General features: G+C 45.4%; 1 long non-coding RNA gene across 2 annotated transcripts in view; it reads left to right on the top strand.

The window, feature by feature from the left end:
- Positions 1-22,071, top strand: part of LOC135320091 (uncharacterized) — a 483,416-nt gene that overhangs the window by 338,410 nt on the left and 122,935 nt on the right. For both annotated transcript variants that reach the window (XR_010379267.1, XR_010379268.1), the window contains one exon: positions 17,152-17,264. This is a non-coding gene — a long non-coding RNA (uncharacterized LOC135320091). The remainder of the gene's footprint in view (positions 1-17,151; positions 17,265-22,071) is intronic.

The raw sequence follows: 22,071 nt of genomic DNA, 5'->3' as shown, positions 1-22,071 counted from the left end.
CTAAACCTTTTAAAGACGCTCTGAGCTGAAGTTATCCTTAAAATGCCCTTTTTTCCCCTCCTGACTTATTAGCAAAACCGCTTTCTACCCATTGGCTTTCTCTTGACCCGATAAGCCCCATTCCTAAGAAAGCAGGCAGTTGACATGTTGCCAGAAATGTTCCAAAATGAGTAGCAACAGCCCCACCAGGTATTTTCACACTCACCAATCTGTGGCCCAGTCTCTCCTGGAAAATAATGAAGAGAAGGGTCACTCCATTCAGAAATTCTTTCCTTAAACATAACCAGAAAAGGGAGCATCTGAAACACACGTTATTTGGGGAGAGAAAAAAAAAAAAAGGACCCAGTGTCTTGTGTCAAAACTCTCTTATTCTCATTCTGCCAAGACTACAATGCACAGAAATGTGTGTCTGGATTGAACTTTTTGCCCACTGATTGCCGTTTCCCCAGCGTCATCTGCAGGGTCTTAAAATCAGGCAAAAAATCTCTATTGAAACCACTAACCATGTCTCCTGGACTGAGAGAGGACCCAGATGAAGAGGTGAAACTGTTCCAGGCCTCCGTGCCAATAAGACACTGAAGAAAGTGTCCAAGTTTCTCTAGTCTCCTGATAACACGGGGTGGCCGGCTCTGCCGCGGCCGTAAACCTGGAATGGGAGCCCCCGCCAACCCAGCAGGAGAGCTGGTGGCTGGCTGCCGCGTGGATCACAGTACCAGAAACACGGGTGGTTGTTGACGCCTCGAGTTACCAGCCCACAGCTTGATGAGTTTGTAAGACGAGAATCGTCCTTTTCCTTTTGGATGGGGCTTTTTCGGCTGGCACGTCAGCATTTCCGTCCTCTTATCTGATGTGAAACTCATAAATGTACCTGTGAGGCAGGGAGGAAATGTGTCCCCGCTCGCAGCTGGGGAAAACGGACGGAGAGGAAAGGAGCACTTCACCCCGTGTCCAGAGCTTCAGAAAAAAGATCAGCGGCCTCCCAGCTCAGGATATGACCGACCAGGCAAACCCAGGCCCTTGCTTTGGCAGAAAGTTCTCCGCTTCTTGTGCATGTGAAAGAAAGATTGGGGAATGCTGCTGGGCTGCTGGAAGAAAGCGGAATCCAGAATGGTCTCTCCCTTGCTTCAGGCCGAAACGCAGGATATCTGCACTGTTACTTCTCTCAAGAGCCTCGGGGAGGAAGGCTGTAATCTTGATGTAACAAGGGTGATTTATTTACACCATGGATTCAGGAGTCAGGGGGACATACAATTAGAAGATAATTTGTGTCCAGTGTATGTTATCTGCCTAAGGATTGTTATTGATTCTGTCTGTCAGGATTTTTCCCCCACCGTTAGAGGAATTGTTCCTAGAAATCTGGACTGCTGGGGTCCGCACAGCTCTGTTTAAATCATGAACGCATAAGCCTGGCTTGTGGAGTTGCGGTTCTTGCTTTAATATTTATTTTATGAACTTGGACGTTTTTCCTGTAAGTAGAGTCTTTGCTCTTAGCCTTTCCTGCTTACAGGGCTGTGAGTCAATCCTGCCTCCCACCCTGACCTGATCTCCACCCACCCCAGCACCCAGACACACCCCTGGGCAGACCCAGCTGCTTGGTTTATCTGCACCTGAGTACAGCACACCCATTCAGGAGCGTGCGGTGGACAGTAAAAGACTTGGCCAAAATCTTTTTTCTCCCCGCTTGGCTCCCCGGGAAGGCAGTTCAGTCTATCACCAGGAAGTGGTTAACATGACTGTTCCGAACAAGAAACCATCAGAGAAGTGTTACTAATGTGGATCGTGAGATGTACCTTCTTCCGGGAATTTATTCACGATACCCCCTTGGTGTGACAGGGATCTCTTTCCAGCCTCTCAAGTCTGGCTGGGATTTTGCCTTTACCTCTCTTGAGCAAAGGGAGTTATTACAGAGAACAGTAGGAGAACTTTAATCTATCAGTTTTGCACTTACTGCCTACAAATGTCTCCCCATCTTTTTCATGCAATTTATCACAGCTTACGACTGCCTTAACTTGGGGGGTGTATCTTATATGCTACCGTTACCTCTGGCAAGCTCAGGATTTCCTCCTGGGCATGCAAATAAAATCCTACATATATGTTCATTTTGGTCATCAGACTCCATCTCACACTCTGCATATAACCTGAAATTGTCTCTCTCTCTCTCTTTTTTTTGGTTATACAGGCTGTCCCTGGTCTAGTTCGGGGCTCTGAAATAAAATGAAATCAAATAGCAAGGAATCTCTTCTACCACCTTCTCAGGTGTGTCCTCAGTTATCAACAGATTTACTTGTGTTGATATTCTTGTCACTTCAGGGTCCAAAACTGGACCAGGGCATAACTTAAAAACAGGACAGTGTGGGTCACAGTGAAGGATGGTTGAGTAATTTAGATGTGAGGATCCACTACTGAAACAGACAGTTGTAAATTCCGGTGACTCTCTCCACCTTCTCAGAGTATCCACCTCAACAAAGTTCTGACCATCAGTGAGCTGAAAGGAATTTCAGAGTCCAAAAATATTTACCTCCATCCAAATAGGGTTAAGAGCTAGATGCAAACAAGAATTAGGCTCCCTGAGCATTTGGGCAAGTGTCTGTATACACATTAAAATTGTAGAGACCCAATCAAAGTGGTGTGTGGACTAAAGTAAAAGTTACGTCGTGATAACACGTGATGAAACTGCGTTAGCGGCACACAGCCACACGAACGAGGGCCTGCTTACTGGGGAGGCTGGTGGACGGCAGTTCTGCAGGATGCTCCTCTGACAGGAAGTGGATGAACAAGACTTGAGCGCTCTCTGCGTTATTTCTTACTTGCACAAGGATCTACCGTTTCCTCAATATAAAAAATACAATTGAAGGCATTCCATGGAGGGAAGGCACAAAGATCGCAGAAAAGATGTACGTGTAGGGCTTTGGAGATTTTCCACACAGGTTAGGTAGGCACGGGAGCTGGATGTGGTGTTTGGGATCCAAGGAGTAACTAGTTGAGGGCTTAGGAAGGTTCAAGAATCCTGCATATTCCTGAGGAGAGAGAGCAGACAGCAGGACATGGTTGTGGCAGCTGGAAGGAATGTGTCCAGGGCCTCCCACCAGTGACGCGGATACACGGACACAGTGTTGGCGCCCGGATGGAATAGGAGCCACCAGTGCTTGTCCTGGGTGTCAGCACCAGCACGAAAATGGAATCCCGGGTCCCAGGTCGCCTTCTTTTACAGCTGTGGAAGCTGAAGTGTGGCTTCTGAGCCGAGCAAAACTGAAGTTAAAAAGGCAGCGATGTGCTGCCTGTTTGGAAAAACCAGCCCTAGGGTGGAGATGGTAATCCAGCGTGATTTTAAATCATGAAAAGCAGGGTTGGGGGAAAGGAGACAGGCATCATAGACGGGCTGACATTTATGTTCAGTGACGTCTCACAGCCAGGGGTACTGCTCTGCTCCCGCCGTGGAGGCTCACACCTTTGGTCTCCTTTCCTAAGGAGCTTTCCTTGGTAGAGGAGCCCGCGTCCTGGGGCGCTCAGGTCTGCCCCCTGCACTGATGTTGTAGCTTGTTCTCTTCCCGCACGTGGGCTCCGAGAACAGGTCCCCATTCTGACAGGGCCCTTAGTCTCAGTGTTGCCTGCATCCGTCCCTCGTGTTTGTTGTCCGGGAACATACCCTCTCTCTAACGTGGTTGCTTTCACCACGTGCATGCCCGCCTTTCTCCAAGGAGGAGACCAACAGCCGATTCTCTTTCCATGAATCAAAGCTCAAAGGGGCTCCTGACGTCGGACCCCACGGGATGCCCACCCGCTGCAGCTGCCCATGAAGAGGACATCTGATGAGTCACTGAAGACCACTTGCTAGTTGCTTTAAGGTGAATGTTCAAGGATTCAGTAGTGAAGTTGCCATTTCCCTGTGGTCGTTTTCTGCACGTTTCCAGCTTCAGTACTGCTCAGCTCACCTAGGCAGTATCATGTCTGTATAAATGAAGGTTCAAGCAGGGAGCTCCTAGGACAGGTAGATAGATGATGTTTGGGTGGACAGATGGATGTTGGTATAGATATGTAGGTATGCTATAATTATGTGTAATATAAACCTCCAGACAGATGGATAGATGAGGATGTAGTCTGTTGTATGTAGCTATAGATTGTATGAATATTAAGCATATGTAGATTGCTATCGTATTAATGTAGATACTAATTATCTATAGATTATAGGTAATGAAATGGTAGGTAGACAGAGATAGGTACATTTGTCTGTATTTGTCATCTAGCTAGCTAGCTACGCATAGGACAGAGAAATAGAAAGGTGGATATTGACCTATATCTATCCGTTTTTCTGTCTCTCTGCATCTATCTGTATCTGCCATCATTTGTCTGTGGAGAAATGGGCAAGTCTAAAATCTGCAGGGCATATCGGCAGGAAGGGCAGACTGGAATTCACCACACAGTCCGGGGCTGCTGAATTTTCCCTTCTCTCGTGGAAGCGTCAGCCCTTCTCTTCCCACTCCTCCCCCACACCAGTTTTATCGAGGTATAACTGAGAAATAACAATTGTATATATTTGAGGTACACAGTGGAGACGACTTGATACCTGTATACTTTGTGAAATGATTACCATCAAGTTAACACACCCATCATCATACATGGTTACCTTTTTGTGTGTAGTGAGAACGTTCAAGATCTGCTCTGTCAGCAGATTGCAAATACGCAATGCAGTAGTATTAGCTACAGTCACCATGCTGTACACTAGACCCCCAGAATCTCCTTGTGTTATAAGTGAAAGTTGGCTCTCTTTGACCTGTGTCTCCCCATCCCCCCACCCCCCAGCCCCCGGCAGCCACCATTCTAGTCTCTGCTGCCATGAGCTTGATTTTCGTCAGTTCTACGTATAAGCGACGTGATGCAACGTTTGTCCTTCTGTGTCTGGCTCGTGTCACTTTGTATAGTGTCCTCCAGGTCCATCCGCGTTCTTGCAGACGGCAAGATTGCCTGCCTTTATGTGGCTGTGTAGTGCTTAAGTGCATAGATGCCATTCCTTCATGCGTTCATCCATCCAGGGACATCTGGGCTGTGTCCTTATCTTGGCTCCTGTGACTAACACTGCGTGAATGTGGATAGTGGATTTGGGAGTGGGGCAGCCCTGCAGCCGGAAATCAGGCTGGTCCAGCTCCCTGGCATGGTCTCTCCCTCACTTGAAGTCCGCTGACTGCGGGCTTTAAGGACATATTCGTGACAACGCCTGTAGGCGTGTTTGAGTAAGTAGACGCTGTAGCCTCGCCAAGCTGCCCCACCAAGAAGACCATCACAGAATCAAAGCAAGGAGGGGAGACACTGTACACTCCTTACAGTCATTGGTTACTTAATAACTCCTCGCCTTCCTTCTGCAAGTGTGTTCAGAAGGGTTTATGTGGATATGGTTTCATGGGCCGATTTGGGGGCCCTCTCTGCACTGATTCTGCTTCCTTAAGTCTGTTTTGGGGGAGGAGACAAACATTGCCATCTTTAACTAGCAATTAGGGAGTCTGGAGCTGATGAAAATGCACTGTTGTCTGCAAGAAAACTGCCGTGGAGAGAGGCAAAATAATCAAGCGCTTACACAATACAGATTTATTTTGTCACACTTCTGCAGACCAGAAAATCCATATCCAGGCCCAGCATGGATTATGGGTGTCTGATGAGGGCTGTCTTCCTGGCGTGCAGACGGCCACCTTCCCACCATGTCCTCACCTGGAGAGGGAGATGCTGGTGTCTCTTGTTCTTCTTGTAAACTTCTCCCCTTTTAGTACCCCACCCATATGACCTCACTTAACAATTATCACCTCCTCACAGGTCTTGTGTCCAAATACAGTCACCCTGGGGGTTCAAGCTTCTACATAGAGTACGGGGGTCCCAGTTCAGGCCGTAGCAGCGTTGACATCTGCTCAGATTAGTCAGTATAGCAGTAATTCAACCAGAAGGCTTCCAGACAGTAGATTTGGAAACTGCAGAGCTTAGCAAAGAAATGAATCTATGATGTGAATACACAGTATCAGAAAAAATTCCAAATGAGGACTCCAAAGGCCAAATCTACCAGACCTTCCACCCAACCTTGTGCCGTGTGAACCTTGCCGAGCTGCATAGTCTCTCTGAGCATATTTTGTTCTGAATATGGAGGTAAAAACTCCTGCCCTCCTTTCCATAGGGGCTGACTTCTGGGGCCCGGTGGCACAGTGACTGTCAGGAACTCTGAGGTGCTTTGCGGGCATCAGTGACTTTTCCCGCTGGTTTCAGTAAAAGAACAATTTGAGTGAGTGCTGGGGAATGCTTGTCCACGTTGGAAACGGTTAAGGACATGGGGCCAGCATCTTCCGGGTCTACAGAAGCACTGCTGGTTTCCTTGCTCCACTGTTCTGCCAAGGGAAGAGAAAGAACGAGAAAAAGATAGCTACTTAGTTTAAAGAAGGTCTTTTCCTTACAGAGAGATCCTCGGACAGCTCTGGGCAGGCACCACCGATGGTCGAAGTCAGTGGTCAACCAGAAGGAAAAAAGAAAGCCAGACTGAAGTTAAGGAGTAACTGAGAAAAAGTTAGGTTTACTGGGTTAACTGTTTACCCAGGACTTAGGTACTTAAACGCATTGGTTCCTTACTTTGCTTAAAGCCAGCGAATAGAGTGTTTCAGTACATTTCATCCTGACATTGTAATTTTTAAGTTTTTCTTTAATAGAAAGTGCATTACTACTTGTATCTGTCGCTAAATGTGCAGAAAAATGAGAGAGTGAATAACCCCCTGGCTGGCCCTGCTTTTCATCCAGTAGCAGCTTTGGAAAGAGCAGGAAAAGAGTGCTGGGGGGTCACCAGCTTCGTGGAGGATGGCTTTCATGTTCTAAACTTAGGACGTGAGTTCACGTCCCAGAATGTATTTCACTCAAAGTTGGATGTGTGAACCATCTTCTCCACCATTTTACTCTGAGTGATGCTTTTTGAAATGGGTACACGCAGTGTCTTACAGATTACAGATTTAGAGGGGAAAAGAGCCTTAAGTGTCACCGTCACCTTGGCGAGGAGGGATGGTGACACCGTGTGACATAGAACAAGGCCGAGCCGTTTTATTACTGTCTCTGGCTTCAAGAGCTTCACCTTCTCCAGAGTGTGTCAAAACGTCCAGCCTTTCACCAGCTTAACCAGAGCAACCCTAGATCAGGTCAGGAGGCAACATTCGCTACCAGACACATTTTGCAAACACGATAAAACCCAGAATTTCCATGAGTCTCTAAAACACAGTCAGGGTTGCTAATAGCCTATGTCAGCAAGAGCAGAGAAAATCTTGGAACTGTAATGAAAAGGCTGGTTTTCTCCCCCAAAGAATTCTGTGGAAAAAAAAAAACATCTTACAAGGGAATTGGGTTGTGTTGTATATTTTTGTAGTGGCTGTGTTGATCACTGATCCATTTGGGTCTTCTCCAAGCTCTCCCTTATTCTCACAGCTTAAAACACATTAGCCCAGTCCTCCCTAACGCGAGGACTGTGGTAAAACGAGTGACTCATTTCAGGGCTATACAGTTAAGCTGGCCCACTTGCTACTATGCGAAAAGGAATTGTGAACCCCACTAGCAGAACCATCCAGTAAGCTTCATGAAAGACATTATTTATCCAAGTAAAATACAGCTCTCTAAATAAGATCTGGTATATTGCCATTCTGTCTTATTTTGAGGGGAAAATCACTTCGATCAACATTTATCAAGTTTCCAATGATGCGATCATTTAATTCAGATTTCTTCTGAATAGTCCAGAGGAGTAAACCGTTCATGGCACGGTCATTTAGGTATTCTCTTTCAAATGATAGATAAATCTTACCCGTGGGCATACACTAGGCTGTGAAAATGCCACGCTTTCTGCATTTGCCAGCTGCAGCACAGTGATTGCCTTATGAGATGCAGACTACACATTGGACACGAGTGTGGTGGGAAGGTTACTGGAAGATCCAATAATGTGTCAGGTTAAAATAAGGATACTTGTAGAGATGATGGAAAGAAAATGGGATGGTGGCCTGGAGTAAAAGGCTCGATGTCCCCTGTGTGTTCTTGACTATCAGAGAGAACCCTGCAGCCATCCTCCCGACGCTTAGGGGCCCTTGAGCACCCCTGGGTTGGTGTCTCCACCATGGTCTGAAGCCCGGAGGGTGCATCGTTACTCACTGCCTTGAGGAGAGATGGTCCCACTCGAGGGAGCTGAAGTAGACCTTCAGCTCCTGAGCCACTGAGCTCCACTTTGAAAATACAGCCTCCTTTTTATCACCTCCATCCTTCACATCTTCCCTCAGTTGGTGACTGAAAACAGCATTCAGATACGCTCCACAGGGCGGTCAGTGGTTTAAGATGAAGTCAGAGCATCAATCACCCTTCCATCCAAAGCCTGCCAGTGGCGTCCCCTGTCTCCCAGAACTAAAGGCATCTTTGCAGTGGCCCTCGAGGCTCTAGGTGATGGATCCGTGCCTCCCACTCAGCCCCGACCTCATCTCCTAGGATGTGCGTCCTGACTCACTCAGCTCAGCTACATGCTCTCCTTCCTCCTCAGTCGGGCAGCTCACTCCTGCCTCTGAGACGCTCCTGCTGCGTCCCTCTGCCCAGAGCGCTCTCTTCGAAGTTCCTGCGGGACTCACCCCTTAACTTCCCGCAGGCCCAGGCTCAAATGTCATTTTATCAGCAAGAGATTTCCCTGGCTACCCTCTGTAAAACGACCATCTCTCCTCCATCGAGCTCCATGTCCCAATGCACTCTGTAATTTCTCTCGTAGTCCTTGTCACCGTGTGTGTGTGTGTGTGTGTGTAAAGCTGCTGAAAGCCCCTGAGCTTAAAGGGGACCACTCAGAACACAGTCCACGGAATACTTTTTAGTGAATGAATACATGGCAGGGTTAACGTGGAGACTGCAGATCTCAAGGAGTTTGTAAGGGTCTGAATAAACAGGTGCCTCCGCCCTGGTAGATGCTGGATGCAGTGGAGGGGGTGGAGTTTTTCTGACCAAAGACCCACTGGAATTTCTAGGAGATATTTGCATTTCCCTCTCTTCACATATGGTACATTAAATAAGCAAAATAATTTTTAGATTGAGTTCTTAACCTCTATTTCAGATATCCCCAGGTGTTCAGGAAATTAATGGATATCACACTTAGGGACAAACATTCTGTGAAAGGAAAGACTGAATTAATGAAAGAAGAGAGTGCTACATTTAAAACATCAGGGCCCCCCAAAAACAACTTGCACTGATGGTTCTAAGATACACACACAGATGCACACAGCATTATGGGCTTAATTGTGTCTCCCTAAAATTGCTGCTTAAGCCCAAACCTCCAGTGTCTCAGAAAGCGACTGTATTTGGAGAGAGGGTCTTTGAAGACGTAATTGGGTAAAGCGACATCATTAGGCTGGTCCCTAATCCAGTAGGACTAGTGTCCTTATAAACAGCAGTGAGGACACAGAGAAAGACAGCAGGGGCGTGTGTGCACAGAGCATGGAAGGTCACAGCCAGGAAACCTCCCCTCACCAACACAGCAGGGCACTAAGTATGGGTGGCCTTGTTGCCACGCCATTACACGTCTGATCTCATAAGAAGTCAGTGAGGCTGGCATTTTCATTGGCCCTTTTTATATGAGGAACCCGAGTGTAGGTCCCCCAGGGTCCCAGAGATGGTGAGACGCAAAGCTGGGAAGGAAACTGGCTTTACTTTAACTCCACAGCCTTGACCCTGACGCCACGCCATTGCCTTCTGATGATATTTGAGGAAAAAAGCAAAAACAAACAAAAGTCGCAGGTCAGGGACCCAGACAGACACGTGTTCGAATCTTGGCTGTGCTTCTTCTAAGGCAGAGTTTGACCCGCACACGGTCACCTCGTCTGACGTGCCTGCACACGGGAAGCCCTCTGTACCATCTGCCTCTTTTAATATCAACTTACTTTTGTTAAAATACTATGAGATGATGTCTCTGTCTGCCAAGAGCTTTGCAGAATATACTTACCCAGAATCACATGGAACCCGAAACTACTGGCCGAGCGGAATTTTCCAGTGATGCTGTTGCATTTTGCATCATTACTTACATGCTTTAAACTAGTTAAACTTGAATTGTTTTAGAATATGAGCCTTTAGGTCAGCTGGTGAAGCTTTCCATAAATGTCATCATACACTGTGAAGCGGGGAAGATACTTATATTAAAATGAATATCGGCCTACCTATTTGAGACTTACAACGGCTGTTATGAATTTATTCCGGTCAGAATTACCCAACTTTGCAAATTCAGCACCTCATCTCCTGTATACTATCAAAGGACCATTTTCTTTCCTGAGAAAGCTATAAGATATATTAGAAAAGATGAGAGAGCTGTTACGGTCAGGTACAGTGTAATTCTACCGGGTAACATTGCCTTTGAAACACTGCTATATTATGTGATCAGGGTAATCATTTTTGTAAAAGAAGATAGTTCGCTTTTATGTTTCCAGTCATTGCTATGCTTCTCAATAGCCTCAGGCTTCCTCTTTTTTCCTCAGGAAAGGGCGGAAAAGTGTATCTCTCTCCATTGTTTTGCTGAAATGCATAATATATGAAAATGTAGATGTGAATGGGATTCTGGAGGGAAAAAAAATGAACTAGGTTTTTGGCTCCTTTCCAAAAACTGCCTTCATATTGGTTTTTGTTAAAATGGAACATTTCATAACATGCTAGGTAAGGGAAACATTAGAGTTTTAAGAATTATCATTATGTTCTAGGCATAACATATATAAACAGTGCACAGCTTTAAATGTGACATTCACTGATACTCCACATACGGATGTACTTACTGTCACCAGCATGCTGGTCAAAACAGAGACATTTCCGAGACCCAGAAGTTTCCCACCTGCTCCTTCTTAACCGGTATCATCCTGTTAGCTGGAAGCTGCCTCACTCTCACATGTGCTCCCGTGGGTTGGTTCAGCCTTCCCTAAACTGCAGAGGAGTGGGGTCAGACGGGGCACAGGGTTTAGCTTCTGGCTTTGTCTGCTCACCACTCCATCTGTGAGAGTCATTCCTGGTGTTGTGTGCAGCCATAGTTCATCCTGTTTATGTTATTTCTTGGTAATATTTTTTTGTGAAAATGCACCATAATTTTTTTTTCATCCACTGTATTTGTGATGGATATTTGGGTTGTTCCAGTTTGGGGCTATCGTGAGAAGAGGCACGATGAACACACTTGTACTTCTGTTGGACCTGCATATTCCATTGTCTTGGTTTACACCTAGGAATGAACTGTGTGGGTGTTTGTGGGGTACACAGGCACTTGGCTTTAGTGGACACTACCAAACAGCTCTCCAAAGTGACTGGGCCAGTTCACACTCTCCCAAGTAGGTTCACGGTCATGTCACTTACTTGAGGTTGTCAATCTTTTTTTTTTTTTTTTTTTTTTAACAATTTCATTCATTCTAGTAGCTGGGTAGTGGTATACATTCTTGCATTCTGGCTTTCATTTGTATTTTCCTGGTGAGTGATCATGTTAAGTAGCTTTTCCTGTGCTTTTTGACCATTTGGAAATCCTCATTTGCAGTGTCGGTTCAAGTCTTTTGAAAATGTTTAATTCAGTTGTCTTTTCGTATGGATTTGTAGGAGTTCTTTATATAGTCTGGATACTGGTCCTTTTGGGACTATCATGTCCTTTCCCCCGTGTTATCCTTTAACTCTCCTACTGATGTCTGCTGATGAACTAAGGCTCTTAATTTTAATGTAAAACAATTTATCAGTTTTCTGTTTTGTGCCTAGTGATTTTTGTATGCTGTTTAGAAGCTGTTTTACACCTCGAGTTCATAAACATAGTCTTCTTTTTTTTTTTTCTACAACTTGTACTATATATGTTTTACAAATGGTCTGTGATTTATTTTATATGCATTTATTTGAGGTGTAGAGGTAAAGATTCCTTTTTCAAAAATATTAACATCCAGTTGAACTAAAATAACTGACTTAATCGACGATCTTTTCCTCTAATGAATTGCTATGGCACTTTTTCATAAATACGTTGACTGTATCAGTGGGTCATCCAGATTCTGGATGGTTTTCCACGGATCTTTGTTGTTCCTTTGTGCTTCTCTCTTGGCTTCTGTGGCTTCACTGTATGTCTTGATAGCCGGTAAATTATGCCCGTGACGTTTGCTCTTCTCTAAGATTACCTTGGCTAATCTAGGCCCTTTGACTGTCTCTCAGTTGCCACAAAAACCTTGGGGTAATATTGATAGCGATTGTGTTGAACCTATAAATCAAGCTGGGAAGAACGGGTGCGTTAAAAATATTGAGTCCCGCAAGTCAATAAACATGATAAATTTCTCTATTTAGGTCCTCTTTAAATTCTCTCAGCATTTTGTGTTGTTTCCTGTGTGAAAGATCTCCCATAATTAGATTTATTTCTTGGTATTTGGCACCTTTGGTGGTGCTGTAAATTATATGTGTGTGTATTTATTTGTTTGTTTCCTTGCATTTCAGTTTCACAGTCATCGTTTGTGTCATTTTCAGGTTCTCCTAAATCATGAAAAAAGGTTATGTGACCTTCACCTTTGATCAAGCTAGTAATAATTGAAGTAATTTTTCAACTCTTCCTTCACTGCACATTTATCAAGACAGACAGCATTCTACGTCCATCTTCCTAGCATATCCCTTGTTTTTAAGCCTATTACAGTTACAGCTATTTCTCAGTGACTTTTCATGGCAGCCCCCAGTGAATCTTCTGTTGTATTTCATACCACTTCATCCACACACTGTTTAGCACAGCTCTGATCATAGCATTCTCTTATCAGTTCTTCTTAGCGTTCTCGTATTTTTAATTGTGTCATTACTCCCATTTTTCCAGCTTTATCTCTGTCTCTTCCTCTTTATGTGCTTCAGACGCTAAAGCAAACCATCCACCGTTACACAGCTTAGATGTGTAAAAGATGTGACCTTTGCTCAGGACACTTGATGCTTATGGAATCTCCATCCATATCTGTTGGTTCTGTATCCCTCCCTCAAGAAATGTGTAGATCACAATTTGATTTAAAATAAGATGTTTTATGAGCCGTCAATTAAAGATAATTAAGTGCTTCATAGAAAGCAGGAAACGCTTTCTGGAATCACACAGCACACGTTTTTCACTGTTCCCCAGAGACTACTCATTTAAGGAGCCATTTTCCCCAAAACGTCTTCTGACACCGTCCAGCCCACCTTTGAATGCCTCATAGCATTCTGCACAGTCTTTGGCTCATGGTCGATACTTAATACATATACGCTGACTTAAATTTTTTTTAATTTATTTTTTTATTGAAGTACAGTCAGTTACAATCTGTCAGTTTCTGGTGTACTGCACAGTGTCCCAGTCGTGCATATACATACATATATTGGTTTTCATACTAAATTTAATGTTGATAAATGCAGATGGAATACGACCATGCACCGGGCTACCTTTTCTGTCTGGGTTTGGCCAGCCATGGGTCCCTGAGCAAACCTTTTGAAGCCCTGAAACAAAAAACAGGCAGAACTCCATTCTGCTCTGGCTAGAGCATCACTGAAGAATTCTGAGCCTTCACTTTGTTTTTTTAAAGCATATAATTTATGTGCATGATAAAACAGCCCTTTGTCTTCCCAAGTCCACATTCTTAATGCAGCCGTCAAAGTGCATTCTCAGTAAATTGCTTTGATGAACATGCCAGACCAGTTAGTTTCTTCTAAGGGGAAGAGAAGAAAGAAGGGGTAAAAAAAAAAAAAACTTTGCACAAGGGAAAAAAAGAAAGTAAATAGAACAGGTCTAGACTTTACTGCATATTTTTACATCCAAGGTGGCAAATAATTTGGCTTAACCTCTCATGAGCCAGGATTCTACCTCAAAATTTGCAATTCAAAAGGTCTGCTTTCGCCCCACATAAGCACCCATTAACAGGTCTCAAGCATGCACGGACTTGACATAGTTTTAAATGTACAGCTGGGAAAGCAGTGCTCAGCTTGACAACCCTGAGGTCTGGCACTTGGAGGTTCCATGCAAATCTCTTTCGTAGCGATCCCCGCAGCAAGATCTCACCCGTGGGACTTCGAGGACTGGGTCCTGGATAGTTTTGAAGCGCCTTTTCTGTATGCAGGACCTGGTGTAGCTAAGAGGACCCAGTAAAACTCCCTGCATGTATTTTCCTAGAGTATTTCAAAGAAAATTGTTAGTTTCCTGCCCCCCCCCCCCCCAGGGGCGGTGGTGGTCTCTGTGGCAGTGTTGGAAAACAGAGTAGCAGAGAGATGCATTTGCTGTCTCTGTACCCGCTGGAGCTTTGGGTGAGCTGAGACTTAGCCTCCCCCTTTTTGCCCTCATGAAATTCAGTTCTGGGGATGAAGACATATTGCAGAGGTGACGCTAGGCTGTTCTTGACAGTGCCCTGCCTTCCAGTTGCTCCTTGGATGACGGGGGATCAGCTGGGCCAGTCCCTTCTGCATACCAAATTAGTCTTCAGAGAAGTGAGGCTGGGGCAGTCTAGGGCCCTGGCTCTGAGCCCCCAGCCCCATACAGACTGACTCAACTCTGTCTGTTCCTTGCGTCGTTTCCAACTTGTTACTTAAAGCCTCTTTGGTCACTGGCAACCCATCCTTCCTGGGGGACTAGAGCTGTGGTTCACTCCTCACGGCCCCCAGTGCCTGGCGCAGGGAGTCCTTGCCCCTGGGCACGTTCATATGGGTTCCTTCTTTTCTCTTCCCTGAGGTTAGACTTTGCTTGCCGTGGGCCCTTATTCAAGGAAATTAAGGAAATTTGAGACCTTTTGCATCAATGTTCATTTCACAAGCAACCTGTGAAGGGATGGCAGCTCCTGGTTCGTTATTTCTGAATACGCGTGTGTTACTGGGACGCGACGTGGCTCTCCCTTGACCTGCAGTCTGAGTGGCTCTTGTTACGGTGATGTTAAGTCTAGACACAGTGCTGCCACAGAGCGTCGTCCTGAGTCCCTCCACCAGTTACTCGGGGACCCGGAGGGGTGCGGCCCCAGCTGGTGAAGGAGTCTGTGGCCCGCCCTCCACCCCGACGCACCTGGCCTGAGTCCGGGCCGCCTCCCTCCCTCCTTTGACATCACTGTCAAGTGGGGCTAATATTTACCTTCTCCCGAGTTACGCTCTTACGTGCTTTGCATACTCACGTTGGTATTTGCGACGTTCCTCAAGTTCCAGAGATTCCTGTGCGAGCCTGAAGTGTGGCAAAGGACGATGGGCTTGGAGAGCTGTGTAAATGTGCAGCGTGGGGCACTTCAAAGCTGGGTCATAAGAGCACTCGTCTCAGGCGATTCCAAAGCTTCCCTGTGCTTCCTTTTACAGCCATTTGCCAGGGGTTTGGTTGACGTATTGTGACTCAGTTAAGTTCCAGGAGTCTCTGATTGTTACAATTAAAAGGACTAAATGAGATTATTTTTAATATGGCTCCCATGTATTGATGCTGGATTTACTTGTGACCAGTGAAAAATCCTAAGCCTGATCTGCACTGGAATATAAAGCATTCATTCTTATCAGATAATACATACCTCTCCGTCTAAACCCTGTGGTTTCACGAAATAAGCTGAATTTTTCTCCTTGGACAGAATATCTGAAAACAACATGGGACCTTAGCAAATCCAGTATGGCCAACATTTGGCTCAGCTCTCGTACTGAGACCTAAAGGTTCTCTGTTTGCATTGTTCCATTTAAACGTATTATTTCCCAGGTATTTAAACGTAAGCAGTATGATTATGTAAGTCGACACAGGTTCACAAACATTCCCTTATCTTGGGTATTTTTCCACCTCGCAAGAGGATTCATGAAAGTTTGGTTATGGGCTTAAGTAAAGAGTCATAATAAGCAATCTATTATTTTGTAGGTTTGTATCAAATGTCCCAAATTGTTTTAGTTACTCATAGAACAAACACTGAGCACTGACGTATTTGTCCCATGGAGGAAATGCTCTGTGAGACTCTGGCGAGGGAATTGCTGGGAAGTTTCTGGGCATTCCTGGGGACTGCGTGCACCCTGATTTCATTTCTGTGTGGTTTTGTTTGTTGCTCCAAAACATTACAATCAGGAGCCAAGTATTCAAGAAAGAAGATTTGGACAATGTTTATATTCTTGTGTGGATCATGTTAGACACCAAAAGATGCCTGTGAAAGTGGATTGCAGGCGATCTTGTATGTAATTTATACATATATGTAGTTTATATAATTTTATTTACATGTATGTACTTTATTTACAAGTAACACATACAATCACAGCATGTTGTACATGTGATGCTACATGATCTCATCTCTCTGTATAATATTAGCTTTATAGCAAAACAGACAAAATGGAAGACCAGTGGTTATGAAAAGCCCACAGTGTTTCTACCTGCAACACCTCACTGAAAGCTCAGTAAGCCCCAGGTTTGTTCCCGTCAGCAGCCCACGTGCAAGGCCAGACTTTCCATCCTTCTGGAATCCTTGCTGCAGGCCCGGCGTTCCAGTTCTAGGCCGCATCACTTGCCCTGAACGCAAGGAGGAAACATTTTACCGAGTTCCGCTTAGCTTGTCAGACCCTCTCACTTCCGATATGAGTTAACGTGGACTCAGAAAGAAGAGAGATGAATACAAAGCAGGTTCTCAGGGTGCCAGACCAACATCAGGTCTGGTTTAAAGCCAGAGAAAGAAGCTTCCTAACAGTGACTCTTCACGTTCTGGCCCCTAAGTATGAGTGTCCAAAGAGGCAAAGGACAGCTTCAGAGACTTCAATCAGTTCAGTCCCTGAAAGGGTTGAAATGGCCCTTGACAAGTGATTATTCCAGGTCTTTTAAAGACTGGGGCTAAATTACCATTTGACATTTTAAATTATTCTTCAGGAAGGTAGTTGTAAATAATTGCCTAGCCGTTTGTTATTTTTCTTACATAGTCACTTCATCTTGAAACTGCAGAATGCTATCAGTGAGGAAAACTGTTTCAGGTAGAATAAAATCTGACTAATGGCCAAGATAGGAATAAATAATCATCTATCCATGATTTCGTTCTGTTCCTACGTCCCGTAATATTCTGCATTTTAGGAGGTTATTCACTGTATTCTGCATCAGTCCAAAGGAAAAATGCAGGGGCTATTCCGAGTGATGACATTATTGTCTCAGTCTGTTCAGGCTGCTGTACAGAGTGCCATGGACTGGGTGGTTTACCAACAACAGACATTTGTCTCTCACAGTTCTGGAAGCTGGAAGCCTGAGGTCAAGGCGCCAGTGGATTCAGTGTCTGCTGAAGGCCTGCTTCCTGGTCCATAGACAGCCGTCGTCCTGCCGTGTATCCATGCAGTGGAAGGTATGAGGGGGCTCTCCGGGGTCTCTTTTCTAGGGGCACTAATCCCATTCATGAGGGCTGCACCGTCATGGTCTCATCCCCTCCCACAGGACCCGCTTCCTAATACCATCACATTGGGGGTTAGGATTCCAACATGGGAGTGGAGGTGGGGTGGGGACACAGCCAGTAACTGTTCTGTGTGGTGCGCGGAAAAGATGCTCCTGTACGTGTCGTATGACCGCTCTGACAAGCGCAGCCAGCCTGTGCGGGAGACAGCGGGGGTGCCCGATGTAAAACACAGATACTAGCAAAGAAGTGTGTGAACGCCCGGACTTAAGGAACTAGATGTTGAGAGTTGTTGGCTTCTCAAAATAACACATGTGTGGGCAGCTGTACAAAAAGGGGTTAAAAAAATGTGTGGTTGATGGATTATCTGGGAAAATGTTGCTTAAGTTGCTTCCTCAACGTGAATAAGGAACGGCTGTTTTAGGAGGTAAGTGTTCATTAACTCGCTTACCTGTTTTACAATGAGTATTTTAAAATGTGTGGTTGATTGCCTGCAAAATGTTGTTTAAGTTGCCTCTTCAACATGAAAAAGGAACGGCTGTTGCAAAAGGTAAGTGTTCATTAACTCACTTATCCCTTTTACAATGAGTATTGATTTGTTTGGTGTCTGTCCTGTGCAAGGATTGGGTTAAGCATTAGAGAGAAAAATAGCAAACAAAACGAATTTCCAAGCAAACTGCATAGTTCCTCCCTCCCTTTACCAACTCTTGGTAAAGACAAATGTTAAGCAAACGGTTTTTAGAATGTGAGTTATGTATGTGTTACCCGACATGAAGGAGTCACCCGTGTGACTTCTATGTGGGAAAGTAGGTCATTTTCTGTGACAGTGACGCTTGAATTGAAGTCAGAAAAAGTTAAGTGAAATTTTTACGTCAAGACCAAGTCATCCAGGCGAGTTCTTAACCAGACGCATGTGGACACTGATGCTCTGAGGTGGCCGAATTCAGTGGTGCTAAACTCGGGACCGAGGTCTCAGTTTTTCCTGCTCCACATCTAGCTAAGTTTCTTCCCATCACATCGTGTTTTCTCTTCCAGTCTGCTTAGTTTAGGAACAGTAGCTTAGAAATGTTGTATTTGATTGCAGTGTCTTTGACTTACGCTTTGGAATTCTCGTTTGGTTTTCTTCTGTGTAGATTTAACTTATGTAAGTGTGTTTACTTCTTGATTAAGGTAAATTATTATTTAATCAAAGTGCGTCAACCAAATCCTAAAAAAAAAAACACAAAACCCCCCTACGCCATTTTATATTACTTACTGCTATTCTTTTAAAATAGCGAAGGAAAACTTGTACCATCCAAGAAACATTGCAGCTCAGGACGAATTTGACCTCCCCAGACATATTTTAAGACACTCACATATGTGTGATAATTTTTTCTTTTTCCCGACAAGAACAAAAACAGATTTATCTAGAGATTTATTAGCAAAACATGCTTTTGTGGCAAAATTAGCATGAATCTAACCTCTGAGATTTACACAAACAAAACAAGAAATTAAAAAAAAAAAAGAAACTTTCCAGTTAACCTCTCGTTCGCAAGATAGAGCATATTTCAAAAATCCTCTGTGCGCGAGGGACTTCGGCGTCTGTTTAGACGTTGGATGATTTGGGGTTCTTCCGTGAAAGGATTTTTAGGTCTCCTTTGGAAATGAAAACAGACCTAAACTGTGAAAACGGAAATGCTTAAAAACAAAGCTTGTAATTCTGCTTTTGCTCCTTACAGCCGTGTAAATGGTAAGCTTAGTTGGGGTTGAAAAGTGAAAGGAAGAAACACAGATATGTTACTGGCTTGTACACCGTGCAGCCACAGTGAATTGTGTAAGCCTAGGGAGTGAAAAGGAAGCAAGATTGTCACGTTTCTGCTTCCGGACTGAGATTTCATTGTATGTAATTTTTTTTTGTTGTTTTGTTTTGTTTTTGCTCCACTGGGATTTTATCGCCAACTAATGCTGAAACGATTGTGCGTGCGGAGTGGGCACACGTCTCATCAGTATTTATTCTTAGCAAGATTATGCCTTTTCCCAAACGTAGTACAATAATGCCAAAAATGTAGGAGTCTTAGGTTATTCTAGGTCAAAATCGCATTTACCGTGAGTCCTTGTAGGAGCTGTCTATCTAAACGGCTTTTCCAGAAAAAAGTTCAGTCCTCCTGGAACTTCACACAGGGGTGAGTTAGAAGATAAAATGTGTTGAAAGGTCCAGGAGACCTATGTAGATGGTGATGCCAGTGTAATTCCGCTGGATGGGAAACTGGGAAAGAAAGCATGCTTGGGGAAGAGTGAAGCACGTGCCCCGTAGACGTACACGTCCTCTGTCCGGAGCAGCTTTGCCTACTCTCCAGCTCAGTCCTGGGGGGAGGTCAGCCTCACCTTGACGCCTGGATCCTGGTGAGGCCTGGGGGCATTTTAGAAGCCCAGTGCTATACTGTAGTTGAGATTTGGAACTGCTCTTGCTAAAGGTGCCCTGAGGGTCTGCAGTGGTCCATCAAACTGGCTCTCGTCCCCGGTCTCAGATGCGAGCCGGGTTCCCTGCTCAACAGGGAACCAGCAGTAATGCTTCAGAGCACAGCCCTTCCTCTGTCCCTGTCCTGAACCATCAGACCCTCCCGTCCTTTCCCCATCAGTGTCCCTGGGCCTCCCCCCATACCCAACCATCTCCTTAGGGACATATCACTAATACCCACTGATTCCTAGAATTTTCAGGCCAGGAAGAGCCAGATGCTTCCTCACGTGGGTTTCCAGGAGGTGGGAGGAGGAAGGGGTTCAGGGATCATCTCGCCTGGAATCACGCTGCTTATAAGAACGGTGGGCTTGTGAAAGGGGACGTGTGGCCACAGACAGTTTCTGGAGCCCCCGGATCTACAGGAGGAGCACTTTCTAACACAGTCCTTTGGGGCAAAGAAAAGCAGAGCTGGCAGACACGTGGAACCTGTCTGCTCTCACCCCACTTCCCTGCCAGAACCAGGGACGAAGTCCAGTCTGCCGAAAACTTCATTGAGCTGGTGTTGGCACAGGTTGAGATTGAAACGTGCTTCATTTTACATAATCAGACCTCAAGTATTTAAACAATAGTCCTCCTGGAACTTCACACAGGGGTGAGTTTGAGGACAAAAATGCATTGAAAGGGTCCAGGACACCTCCTACGTAGATGGCCATGTCATTGGCAGATTTGAGTGCATTTCCTGTTAAATCATGTGTCTTCCCTGATCTTGGTCACATCTCCCCACCAGGGCTCCACCCAGAGCAGAGGTTAATTACTTCCAGGAGGCTATTTTACCAAATGATTCCTGATGGGGAAGGGGACATTTGAGACACTGACTGGACAACTTAATTTGTGGGCAGATACTCATTCTGGTGGGAGCAGCAGGCCTGTGTTAGACATTTCATGCTGCACACAGCTCAGGAGTGGCACATAGCTAGGAACCTTATGTGGTTCTGGTTATGTGGTTTCTGGGAGAGGAAATACCGTGTGTTTTACTGGAAGAGCACCTGAGGAGGGAGTCAACTTTGGGTAAGGAAAAACACACTGAGCTTCTGGAAGCTTCTAGAAGCTTCTAGAATCTGAAAAGCATGATTTCCAGAGTTGTTGGTGCTTCCGTGTCATAATGACTTGTACAATTCATGTTACCCTCCCCAGAGGGCAAGGAGACAGACAGAAATCAAGCAAAGAAAACCCACTTTTCTCAAGTTTGTTTTACTGGGGGTTTGTTTTGTTTTGTTCTGTTTTTTAAAGGAAAGTTTGAAAATAGTAGTGTGGATTAGCCAAGGTTAGACATGCTGCTGTTTTCACTGGAGCAAGGATGGTCATGTCTGTGCCCTGCCCTCAGAGAGCTCACAGTCTGTTGCAGGGGAGACACACTGTGAAGCGTCACTATTTGTAGAGTCAGTATTTGCGGGTTACCTCACTTGCTTACGTGTATCTGTAGCCCCCAGACCAACACTTGCCCTGTACCTGTCATCATCCGTGGACAAGCACGTGGCGAAAATTCTTAGTGGAGCAGCTCCCGTGGTCCCCCTGAAGTCAGAGCTCTGCCTGACTTTCTCAGCTCGCCTACTCCCAACAGGTGTCCTTAACTGGTCTAAAAAGTTGCTCACATTTTTGTGATTTCGGCTGACGATTTCGCTGCTTAAAATGACTGTGGGCGTGGTCTGAAGTCCCAGGGTGGTGTTCCTCCTTGCGGGAAGACGGTGGTGAGTCTCATGGAGAAAGCACGAGTCAGATAAGCTTCGTTCGGGGATGAGCTAGAGGGCTGGTGGGCGTGCGCTCAGTGTCAGTGTGTCAGCAATATCGCTCCAGTACGGGTCTTCCTGCGGAAATGTGTGAAACGAGGTTACGCACTGATCCAGGGATGCAGTGTTGGGCCTGGAGCTTGCAGGCATCTGACCGGTGATTCCTCCAGGAGCAATGGTCCAGTGTCCCCTAATTCATTGAGTGTGGTGCTTTATAGAACAGTAACACCAGAGGGGAGGAGGGTTGGCTCTGTGTATGCATGCAGCCACGTTACTGGGCTACAGGAGACATACACGGGTGTCATGGGGACAGAATAGCCTCACCCAGAAAAGGGAGGGCGCTGTGAGGCCCAGCCTAACTGTACCTCAGAGCCATAAAACCCAGCCCTAGAAGGCCATCTGCTGTCTTGGTGACCACGCCTACCTGTAGCTTGATTCTCCCACCAGCTGACGAGTCCCTGGAGTAGTGACCGTTATCTAGATAATTTTGGTCCGCTGACAGCTAAACTATAGAAAGGAGATTGAAAATATTCTCCTG

The sequence above is a fragment of the Camelus dromedarius genome, chromosome X (genome assembly GCF_036321535.1).
Source record: "Camelus dromedarius isolate mCamDro1 chromosome X, mCamDro1.pat, whole genome shotgun sequence".
NCBI lineage: Eukaryota > Metazoa > Chordata > Mammalia > Artiodactyla > Camelidae > Camelus > Camelus dromedarius.
The sequence above is the reverse complement of the archived record's forward strand: the minus strand, read 5'-3'. Positions and strand labels throughout refer to the sequence as shown.